Source organism: Giraffa tippelskirchi, chromosome 5 (assembly GCF_054371585.1).
Source record: "Giraffa tippelskirchi isolate mGirTip1 chromosome 5, T2T-mGirTip1v1.2.pri, whole genome shotgun sequence".
Taxonomy (NCBI): Eukaryota; Metazoa; Chordata; class Mammalia; order Artiodactyla; family Giraffidae; genus Giraffa; species Giraffa tippelskirchi.
In genome coordinates, this window is record NC_137279.1 from 15,002,646 (window position 1) to 15,014,932 (window position 12,287).

At 46.7% G+C, this 12,287-nt stretch overlaps 1 protein-coding gene across 1 annotated transcript in view; it reads right to left on the reverse strand.

Annotated features, from left to right (window-relative positions):
• Positions 1-12,059, reverse strand: part of C5H1orf21 (chromosome 5 C1orf21 homolog) — a 240,096-nt gene extending 228,037 nt beyond the window's left edge. The window contains exon 1 of the mRNA XM_081485763.1: positions 11,799-12,059. The gene's annotated coding sequence lies outside the window, so the exon portion shown is untranslated. The remainder of the gene's footprint in view (positions 1-11,798) is intronic.
• Between the last annotated feature and the right edge of the window lie 228 nt (positions 12,060-12,287).

Consider the following 12,287-nt stretch of genomic DNA (forward strand, 5'->3'; position numbering starts at 1 on the left):
TCTCATTGGTCTTCTTTGAAAGATGTTAGAAAATAAACTCACAATTCTGAACATTATTTAAAATAGAGGGAATAAAACTGAGCATTCATTGTCCTATATGGACTACACCCTGAAGTGACCAAATAAGTGGTGTGGTAAATCTCATCTTGATAGAAAAACTCCAGCTAACCAAATGCAGACGAGATGACAGAATATTATCATTTGTCAACAATTTCTGAAATAATATATCTAAGCAATGACCAAAGTGGTTTTTGAAGGGCCTCGGGAAGCTTTCCAATGGAAAGATCAGACTGCCAACACCTAAAGCCACCAGTTAGTCTTTCTTTAAAAAAGAAATTTATTTATTTATTTTGCTCTGGGTCTTCATTGCTGCATGGTCTTCTTGCTACTTGCGCCATGTGGGGGCCACTCTCTAGTTGCAGGGCACAAGTTTCCCATCGCTGCAGCTTCTCTTGTCGCGGAGCACGGGCTCAAGAGTGCAGCCTCTAGTTGTGGCTCATGGGTTTAGTTGCTCTGGGGCATGTGGGATTTTCCTGGATCAGGAATTGAACCCATGTCTCCTGCATTGGTAGGTGGATTCTTAGCCACTGAGCCACCAGGGAAGCCCCCATCACCACCCAGTTAGTCCAGTGAGTCTTAACCTCACAAATAAAGAAACAAAAAGGCATGTGTGCCTCTCACAGAGCACTTTCTATGAGGTACTCCTACCAAACTACCTGATCAAGCTTCCAGTCTCGATCAAACTACAGGAAGTATTGGAAACGGAAGAATATAGTAAAGAACACTAAAAAAGAAGATGAAAACTACAGACTTCAGAGAATCCCATAGGATAAATCTCTGTTTCTTTAACAAATAAACTGCTAGGAAAGAATAAAAAGAGGGGAAACAGAGAAAGTGAGTCACTCAGTTGTGCCCACCTCTTTGAGACCCCATGGACTATACAGTCCATGGAACTCTCCAGGCCAGAACACTGGAGTGGGTAGCCTTTCCCTTCTCCAGGGGATCTTCCCAACCGAGAGATTGAACCCAGGTCTCCCACATTGCAGGTGGATTGTTTACCAGCTGAGCCACAAGGGAAGCCCAAAATAGACAAAGGAAGTCTATAAAGAAAGATGGATGCATCTCTCAAGTGTGAATATTGTTTGCATTCTGAATAAAATACATTAATCGTTAAAAAAAAATATGGGCTCACCAGGAAAATTTGATTACTGACTAGATAATAAGAAATTATTGTTAATATTTTTAAGGAATGATAATGATACTTGGCTATATTAAAAGAAAAAAAAAGCTGTTATCATTTAGAAATATAATCTAGTAGGTACAGACAAGATGACATAATGTCTGTGATTTGCTTCAAAAAGAATCAGTAGGTGAGGAGAAGGGAACGTGTATGTGTAGTGGGAAAGGCAGAAAACAACTGCCCAGGAGTTGATAATTAAAAGCTTGACTCTTGCCCAGGAGTCAGAGAGCCTGGATTCCAGTCTCAGCACCACCACTTACTTATTGGCCATAAGACCTTGGTCAAGGTCCTAGAGACCCATTAACTTCAGTTCTGCCGTATCTATAGACGTTAATAGCCATAGGTTCTTCATAAGGTTGTTGCAAGCATTAAAGACAATGCATGTAATGTACTTAGCACAGCACCTGGATGCAGAGTAAGCACTCCATATATGTTAACTTTTATTATTACTATTGTGAATTATTACCATAATTATTCATGACCAGGAAGCTAGAGTTAGGAAGTAGTGGAAATGGGATAATTTTTGCTGAATCCAAAGCCAAAGTTCTCACCAATATGTTATAGTGCCACCCTCAACTTCACTTGGGGTCTCTCAGTAGAGACTGAGGACAAGTAACAATCTATTCTGCAACAAGTGTCTCTATTTTTACCACAAACCTTCAGTGACACTGCTACTCAGCCTGGATTCTGCAACTAGCCATCCTTTATAACAGTGTTGTAACTTAATGTGTCCCTTCCCTGTGGATGGCTTCTCATCTAGTAGAATGTAAACACTCATGTATTTTAACCCCTTTACATATCACTATGCACACTTGTAAATTCACAGTGATTAAACATTGTGTAATTCCATCACCCTCCCAAAACATGGCCTTAAACTTTTATTATACCCAGTACTGGTATAAAGTGTATAAGGTAAACCTCAGAATCCCAATGTATAAAACTAACAGAATAATAAAACTTCAAATCTTGCATGCAGCATGACTATAGTAATTCTATAATGCTAAGTAATGAGCTGGCCAAAAAGTTGATTCGGGTTTTTCCATCTTAGCTTGCAGAAAAATCCAAATGAGCTTCTTGGCCAACCAAATACCTATGTCTTGATATCTGCCATAAGGTAAATATTTCCATTTCTATTTTTATAACAGAATTATAAATTCTGAGAAAACCTCTTCAATGTTATTTTACTCCTTCATGTGACAGTGTGAAGCACACACCCACCCTCTCTTCCTGACACCACTTGCCTGGTATTCTTGCCACGAAGAGAGCCTGCAGTTTTAGTATCCACTATCCTTTCCATCCACAGTCCATGAAAGTTGGTGTTCCCCGGAACCCAGGGTTCAGTGTTTTTCTTCTATTTACTTTCCCCAAGCAATCTCACATAAAGCTATGTAGCTTCAACTACCACATATTCAAAAACTCTCTCTCATTCATTTATTCAACAAAAATGTGCTGGGGCCCAATTGTGAGGTAGGTGTCCTGGGGTCACTCTCTCAGTTCCCCTCCAGTCTTTTACCCACACTCACAAAGGAACCATCTATCATGCAAATTATGTCTCTCCCCTGCTTACAATCTCTCACTGTCTCTCAATGCATCTTATTTTGGGCAATGAGTTCAAACTCTGTGCTAAGAAGCCTTGCATAGTTCATCAGTCTCATCTTCCATGTGCTCCAAGCCACAAGGACCTACATCCACATGTCTCCACATTGGCGTGTGAACTCTGCTGGAGTGCCCTACTTCAGCTTCCTTGCGTGCATGCTCAGTCCCTCAGTCCTACCTGACTCTTTGCGACCCCATGGACTGTAGTCCCCCGGGCTCCTCTGTCCATAGGATTTCCTAGGCAAGAATACTGGAGTGGGTTGCCATCTCCTTCTCCAGGGAATCTTTCTGACCCAGGGATCGAACCCACATGTCCAACTTGGCAGGCGGATTCTTTACCACTGTGCCACCTGGGAAGCCACTTCACCTTCCATCGACCCTCAAATCCCTTCATCCCCAAATACCAGTCTGTGAACTAGTCTCCAAATCCACAGTAAAATGAGGAAAAATGGTTAGCAAACCAATGCTGGCCCTCCAATACTTTAGGAAATGTAAACAATACCCTAGGGGACCCTAGTGTGGCTTTTCAGTGTCATCCCAAATACCTCCTTCTCTGTGAACCCTTCCATGACTTCTCTATGTTGGGGATCTTATATCAATATTTGTTGTCCAAACTGGGAGACTTCTGAGGGCAAATGGTGTGCATTAATAACGACAATGGGCACAGACCTGGACTGTCCCAGGGAGACAGGGTGCCCAGTCAGCCTACCTCTAGACAGAGTCGGCTGCTTTCTCCCCCAGCCTCCAAAGCACCCTGATTCTTCCCCACATATCATGTGCTTGCCTGACACTTCCCATGCTTTTCTGAGAAGTCCACAAAGTCAGGGCCAGGCCTTTCTCTCTGTATCTCCAGCATCTCTCCCGTGCCAGGCACAGAGATGACACAAAGTATCATCAACAAATGTTTGTTTAGTACATTATCTTCATGAGTAAGAGAGATTAGACACTTTAACCTTGGCCAACAAAGGAATCAAAAAATTCCCATTATCTTTTCTCATCCCTGAGAAACTACACTTCCTCATTTGGTTAAAAAGTTTTAAATGGGAGCAAGGTCTTCACAGAGAAAAATTCTAAGCCTCAGACCAATGATCAGCTGTCAATCAACCAACAGCTATTTACTTAGCATGTTATACCCTTAAGACCCAGTGGGCATGACAGAGCTGATGATTCGGTGGGGTGACCAAAAAAACATAAATCAAGATCAAAACCAATAATGAAAGAAATAAACATCAGATAAGTGTTGCAGGACCTTTTCCCTGGTGGCTCAGTGGTTAATAATCTGCCTGCCAATGCTGGAGACATGGGTTCTATCCCTGGGTTGGGAAGACCCCTTGCAGAAGGAAATGGCTAACCAATCCAGTATTCTTGCCTGCAAAATCCTATGGACAGAGGAGCCTGGCAGACTATACCATGGGGTCACAAAAGAGTCAGACACAAATGAAGTGACTTAGCAAGTGCTGCGGGAGTTTATGGAAGCCAAGGGAGACACCACTCAGAAGGTCAGAGAAGAAGCTCTTTGGAGGAGAAGGGATTGGACCTGAAGAGAAGCGGCAGAGGGAGGGAAACCCAAGGCCAGGTGGGGGTGTGTGTTGGGGCGGCCACCAAGGGTAAGCAGAAACTTTGTTTGGGAGTTGTCCCTAGACTGTCATGGATTCCTGGCATAGAGACCAGAACATCTGAATTTTCAGTAAATACGAAACAAAGAGGCTCCTGGATTCTCACCTCCTTCCTCAAAATAGTAATAGTATCTGCCTGAGACATAGAGATATGTGTGGCTGGCTCCTTTATAACCTTTTAATTGGAAGAACTGTTACAAAATTATCTTAGGAAAATTGCTGTTGGCAGAACTTTCGTATAGAACTGCTGAAGTCACCCCTTGGCATGTATTAATTATCTGTGTCTTTGAAAAGTTCTTTGCAAATCTCAGCAGGGCAGCCTCACAGCATCTCCTTACTTCACATCTGGCCTTTCAACCCTCTCCTGAAAGAAATCACAGGGTTAACACAGGGGTTCCCCTATACTGTAAACAACCAGTATAGGCCTCCTTGCCAACTTTGGGGTTCAGGGAAAAGCTTTTCGGAGTGCCTGTGATGATAAATACTGCACCTCTTGGATTGTTGAGTGGGTCTCACCTGTGTGTGTGCTCAGTCGCTTAAGTTGTCACCGACTCTTTGTGACGCTGTGGATTATAGCCCACCAGGCTCCTCTGTCTATGGGATTCTCCAGGCAAGAAGACTGGAGTGGGTTGCCATGCCCTCCTCCAAAGGATCTTCCGGACTCAAGGATCGAACTCTACTCCACCAGAATCTGTGATGATGGGCATGAAAAATGTCCCCACACTCCAGCAAAGACCACCAACCCCTCATTCTCCTTCCTTACCCTACTCGGGCAGGGAAAATCGTATGTCCTCAAGGAAGGTGGAAAACGTCCTAATATATGGTTGAAACAATGAACTGAAACTACTGCAATGTCCACAGCACTCAAATAAAACACAGATCCATTTAAGAAAGGGAGGAATTCTTACTTAAAAACCACTCTCCCTGCTCTGCTTTAAAGCACCTTCTTCCAAAAGCCCTGGAGCCCTCAGGATATTGCATAACTAGTGCTGGATCTACTTTTGAAGTAGTTTTATAAAAACACCAATCCAAGTTGTCATATGCAATGAGTCAATAGGCTGTGTTTTTTCCAGTAGTAGTCCTCAGTTTAATCTCCCAATGACCCTACTAATAGGGCCACACAGGGAATAAATTGATAAGGGAAAGCAACAATGTTAGGTCTTAGCTAAAGAATCCTTGCTTAGTATAAATGTATCTGTGTTCAGTCACTGAGTTGTGTCTGACTCTTTGCGACTCCATGGACTGTAGCCCACCAGGCTCCATGAGATTCTCCAGGCAAGGATACTGGAGTGGGTTGCCATTTCCTGTTCCAGGGGATCTTCCCAACTCAGGGATCGAACCCATATCTCCTGCATCCTAGGTGGATTCTTTACCACTGAGCTACCAGGGAAGCCCAGAAAGTAGATTCTGGTGTATAGGAGAGCCTTTCGATGGTGTCATTATGAAAATTTCTGAAATGCTTCTCAAGGTAGGTTCATCCAAACTTTAAAAATAACAAGAATAACCTAGATATTCCTTTATCTATGATCTAATATAAGCAGCTAAGTGAAATGACGAGGCAAAGGGCTTCAGCTATTATTAAAGGGCTTTAAGAGTCTTTAAAAGTCAAAAACACTGTGGAATCAAAAGTGAAAACAAGGACTTCCCTGGTAGCCCAGAGGTTAAGACTTTGCCTTTCAATGCAGGGGGTGCGGGTTCGATCCCTGGCCGGGGAACTAAGATCCTGCATGCCTCATAGCCAAAAAACCAAAACATAAAACAGAAGCAACCCTGGAACAGATTCAATACAGACTTAAAAAATGGTCCATGTCTATATATATATACAGTGATGGGATAGGCATATGATAATAGTTATAGACATTGCTATTCCAGAAGGAAGAAAATGGAACAGACATAGAAAGGAATTACTTGTCCTGATGAGTTTCAGAATTTGGCCCAGCAGAATCCTTTTCCCTGGTGGCTCAGATGGTAAATCCCAACCTGGGTTGGGAAGGTTGATCCCTGGGTTAGGAAGATCTTCTGGAGGAGGGCATGGCAACCCACTCCAGTATTCTTGCCTGGAGAATCCCATGGACAGAGGAGCCTGGAGGGCTACAGTTCATGGGCTCGCCAAGAGCCGGACACAAATGAGCGACTAACCACAGCACATATATATATCTTTGGGAAAAAAAGTGAAAACAAAGGCAGAAAGATTCCCAAACTTGAGAATGTTCTAACTCCATTTTTCTACAAGGTACAGAGCATGTGGACTTCAACTCATGAATGCTGTAAACACGTCTGCTGATATGGTGTGAGCCTGTGAAACAGGCAGAGGCAGGCATGGGCTGGGAGATCTGAGGGCTTGGTGGAGAGAAGTGGGTGGAGGTAATAAGGGAGGCATGTGGGGCAAAGTAGGGCAAGGAAGAGGGGCCCTGAGGGCAGACAGGAGAAGCGGCTGGAAGCAGAAAGTCTACACTTGTGCAGAGAGGTGGGAGCCATCAGAGGGAAAGTGGGCCCGGAGACACAGTTAAAGGGCTGGAAAAGATCACTGGGACACATACAAGCCAAGTCTTGCAGGCAAAAGTAAGGTGGTGGGAGAAGCAAGAGGCCTATGGATGAACATCTATGGGACAGAAACGCTTTAGAAAGGAGATGTACGAAAAGGGACGTCTGGAGAAGCAAGGTAAAAGGCAGCCTAGGGAGAGCGAACAGATAGATGCCAGGGCAGAGCCGCAGAATGAATGCTGGCAGGCTGAGTGCACTCGCTGCATGAGGCAGGTCTCACCTTTGCTTGTTTTAGGTTATTTTAGAGGGAACAGCAGTGAATATTCATGATGGCCTCCCTTGGGAAAATCCAGTAAACCAAGAGGTGGGGCTACCTGAGCTTTGCCAGGACCTCTCTCCACTCCTTGATGCAGGCACATTCTGGGAGCCATCCCAGGACAGAAAACCTTGAGTGCTACGACCACAGCATGGTGTCAAGTAAGACAAGAATACATGACACAATTTTGAAAACTATAAGGCACCCTTTAAACACGAAGCACTGTTATTCAGTGAGCGCCTGGGACAAAAAAAGATGAAGACCAGAGTCACAATCAGGAGCGAAGAAATATTTGTCAAATATGGATATAATTTATATTCCAAATGAAGATGATCCTAAGTAGAAATTCCAGTAATCTGAGAAGACATTATGCTTGATATGGTTACTTTTCTGTCCAACATGGTTCCACATTGAAAAACCCTACCTGTGGCATAATATGGAGCTCTTGATAAACTACCGTGCTGATTTATGAAAATGGAAATCCACATCTAATGTATTTCCAAGGAGGTTTTGACACATTACAGATCTTAACTAACTAGGTGAATTCCATTCAATCCAATCACTCATTGAGTGACTTGCAAGTAAGTGCAACGTAATCCATCGGCTGCCAAGGAGGCTGCAGAGACGAGCAAGATAGTCTGCCTCTAACTACCTAGTTTGGTCAGTTTGGTTAGTTTCCACTGAGATTGGGGCAGCTGTATCTCCTTTCATAAGTGTAGAGAGAAAGCAATCTTTCACGTTATGTGACTAGCTTGCAACTAAGGAGATGCATTTTCCAGGAACACACTGAATTAAAAAAGTAATAGTAATGAAGGAGGGGAAGGCATGTACTACCTGGTGACTGCAGACATTGCTGTGTGTTCATTTCCAGGTAGGTTCATCCTTGCCCAGTTTACGTGCAACCACTCTTGTCCTGGTTGCATAACCACAGCATGTCAAGTTGTTTCTTGTTGCCAGTCTAAGTTGTAAAATTAAACTTCAGAACTGAGGGAGTCAAGCTAAATAATTGCCTACTTTAAAAATATGTATGTATATAATTTACATGTCACTTCAGATAAGCTGTTGAATTATGATCTCTTAAAGTCACAACTGTCACCAATTTTAAAATGCAGTTTCAGGGTAGCAGTTCTCCCTGCATGCACACCTTCTCCCTGAGACCTTCTCTCCTCTTCTCAGTTTTCCAAGTATTTTATATTGATTTATTGCAGTCTGCTTTTCATGTTTTAATGAGAACCTAATTAATCACAACTTTTACTTTTCTCAAGCTCTGAGACTTCTACACTTCCAAAGAAGGAATCTAAGATGGCCCAAATGCACTTGCTGGTGCCTCTCAGGGCTCCAGATTCTACTGATAAGTTCCTGTGAAGTTGGTGACACCACACTTAGGACCCTCGGTGAATGATATCCTGCCCACTCATGTTCTAAAGGGAGACGCCAAACCTCTCCTTCTCCAACCTGGGGTGTTTCGTTCCCTGACAGAAAACAGCTACTAGAAAGGGGCCAGGACTTCCCTGGAGGACCAGTGGATAAGAATCTGCCTGCCAATGCAGGGGACACGGGTTCAATCCCTGGTGCAGGAAGATTCCACGTGCCATGGGGCACCTAAGCCTGTGAGTCACAAGTACTGAGCCTGCGAACTGCAACTACTGAACCCTCTCACCCTAGAACCTGTGCTCCCAACAAGATAAGCCAACGCAATGAGAAGCCCATGTGTAATGAAGAGTATGAAGAGTAGCCCCCGCTCCCGGCAACCAGAAAAACTCCGCTTGCAGCAATGAAGACCCAGTGCAACCAAAACTAAAATTAATTAATTTTAAAAAAAGAAGCACGACTTCCCCTTTTTAAAAAAGGTGGGGGTGGGGAGCACTAGGAGCCTGGAGCAAGCCACTGAGTAAGTGACAGTCAAGTCTTGCCTGGTCAAAAATCAACACAGCACCGAGGCACCATCAACCTGGAAATGATACTCACAATGGGGCACATCACCTTCCTCCTGGGTAGAGTCGAGTCACAGCAAATAGTACCAATTAATGAAAAGGCTTTTGATTTATACCCTGTGATTCTTCAAGAAGCTCAAACCACTTCAGACAGTAGCCTAGTAATCCCCAGAAATCCATGTGTGCATGCATGCTAAGTTGCTTCAGTTGTGCCCCATCCGCCAGGCTCCTCTGCCCAGGGGATTCTCCAGGCAAGAACCCACTGGAGTGGGTTGTCATGCCCTCCTCCAGGAAATCTTTCTGACCCAGGGATCGAACCTGGGTCTCACTATGTTTCCTACACTGGCAGGCGGGTTCTTTACCACTAGGGCCACCTGGGAAGCCCCCCAGAAATCCATGCTAGATGATAAAGTGAGATCAGAGGTGAGAGGATAAAGGGTAAATTACTAGCCAAGAACATAAAATGATTAGCTCCCTCGACCAGTGTAACTGAGTCAGCTGAAGAGGGAACCTAGAACCTTAGAGTCCTTCTAGGACGAAATTTTAACATTGGATATAAGACCACCCTACCAACCAGGGCCAACTTTTCTTGGAAAAAATGCCCTAAAGGAGATACACTTGACAACAGAAGCACCCCACTCCTTCTTGAAGCCCTCTGTTCATCCAAGCACTGAGTTTGCTTGTCTTCAATGCTTTTCCGAACAACCATTCTGAGCTGTTGTCAGAACCCAGCCTGCACAGCAGGAAACACTAGAGGAGGATTTCCACACTGCATTTCTGATCTATGAAGTGCTAGTCCCAGCACTGGCTCAATGCAGGGACAGATACACTCAGCTGTCCCATCACCAGCACTTCCTACTTTACAGGCAGCAAAAGAAAAATAAACAAGTCTAAATTAATTTCCACATCTGATCAATTGCATTTCTAAACAGCCAACACAGAACATGTTCTATTGATCCTACAATCCAGCTCTAGAAGTATGAAAAACGGGAGAAATTCCCTAACTTGAGCACCTTGGACTTTAAAGACCCTTAAGAGAAACATTACCTTCTGTCCCCTAAGAAAGCTATAGTGTCTAGGGCTATACAGCCCTGAATGTGCCGAATCTTCTTTGATCTGGGAAGCTAAGCAGGGTTGGGCCTGGTTAGTACTTGGATGGAAGAAAGCTAGAGCACCCTCGACCAACTTCACCCGTAATTTTTTTTTTCTATTCTGGTACATCCCAATTCTACCAACAGAAAGATTATTCTCATTAGGTAGAAACTGAGCCCAGCCCATGAAGTAAGGAAGTGTTCATAATATCTGTCTGTGTAATGAACAGGTCACTTCCCAGAACAGTCCAACTGTTTCCTTAAAATTTTTTTTTAAAAAAGTACTGCATGGAATCTATGGTGTGTCAGTTCCCCCCCCAAAGTCTGAGTCACAGCATGTGTGTCTTTCCTGAAGTTCTGGGTGACCAAGCTGCCTCCCTTTCAGACTTGCTCCGATAGCTGAACTTAAGGCTGTCTCCCAGCCACAACAGAAGCAACTATCTATTTTAAAACAATTTTCCTAACCCACACGCGACCGGAGCTACCTTATACATAGGTCGTCAACGTCCTACCGGAAACCGAACACTTCTATTTCGAACGGTGCCTGTCATCTCCCAGGATTAATGCGTGTTTATGTGGACATATTTTTACCTTTGACCGTGCAAATGTTGGAACGGAGAAAAGCCACCCCAATTTTTATCATCGTGCCTAAGCCAAGCCAGAGCCTTAGAAAGAGAGATGAATGGGAGATGAGAGGGCTTCTCTCGCACAAACAGTAAGCGAAGGGAGAAAAAAAAAAAAATCCCTCGGAGGAGAGGGTGGGGGGCAGGGTGGGAGGCAGGGGAAGGACACCCAGCAGCCGACCGGAGGCAGCTGCAGGCGGCCGCACTTCGCGCACTGCCCGCAGAGGGGAGTGAAATCTTCCCCCGGTACAATAACGGAGCGCCCCACTCCCCGGCTGCCTCGCCTGGGCACGAATAATAAATACATCGAGGTGGACAAACCGCTGCACCGAGACAAGTCAGCCCCCCTTCCCGAAAGGTCAAAACTTCAGAAATTCGGGGGATCACAGCACCCACACAAACACAGAGATCCGTCGGAGCGGCAGAAGAGATTCGGAGATGGAGCAAAGGTTCTGCATTTTGGTTTTGGCTTTCAAGCTCTGGCGTGCAAAAAGTACGGCGGCTACGGGCAAAGCTCGAGAGGAGCAGGAAAGGCTGAGGGCGGTGGTGGGGGGGTGCGGGTGGGAAAGGAGGGGTGTCGAACCCCAACCACCCAGGCCTCAATGTGACGAAAGTCGTCAGCAGCCCCAACCGCATCCCAGCCCCTGCGTCCCGGCCAGCAGACGCCCCCAGCTGCTCCCCCACCCCAGCTTCCGTCCCCGCCAGCCCGGCAGCAGCAGCAGCAGCCCCGGCACGGGCCGCGCGCCGGCAGCGCCACGACCGCGGCTCCATCCCCGCCGCGCGGCAGGCACCCGAAGGCCTCCCTCCCAGCCCACCCGGGCGCGCCCCGGAGCGGAGTCGGGCCGAGCCGCGCCGCCAGCTTCCCCCTCCCCCGGGCCGGCGGGGGGCTCCCGCTTACCTTGGGCGCTCGCGGGGGGGCTGAAGGTGGCAAGCCTCCCGCCCCCCGCCCCGGTCCTCCTCGCGGGTTTTCTTCCTCCCTCCTCCTTGTCTTCCTCCTCCTCCCCACGGTGAGTCTCGGTCTCCCCCTCCTCCCCGAGGCAGGGGGTAAGAGCCCCGAAGCCCCCGAAGCCTGGCCCGGGTGCGTGCGTGCTGGAGGCGGCGGCGCGCGGCCAGCTCTCTCCAGTAACTGAGCGCGGCGCGCGGCTCCCAACTAAAGTGTGAAAGAAGCGGCGGCCGCGGCACGGAACGTCCCCCACCCCCCCGGGAGTGGGCAGGGAGCGAGCCGGGGCTGGCGGCGAGCGAGCAAGGGAGGGGACCGGGAAGGAGGGAGGGGGACGGAGGGAGGGGACCTCCTCGCCCAGTCACTCACTCGAGGGGCGGGGGCAGCCAGACACTCCCCCAGCGCCGGCCCCTCCCCGCGCCCGGCTCCCGCGCGCGTCCTGCCCCC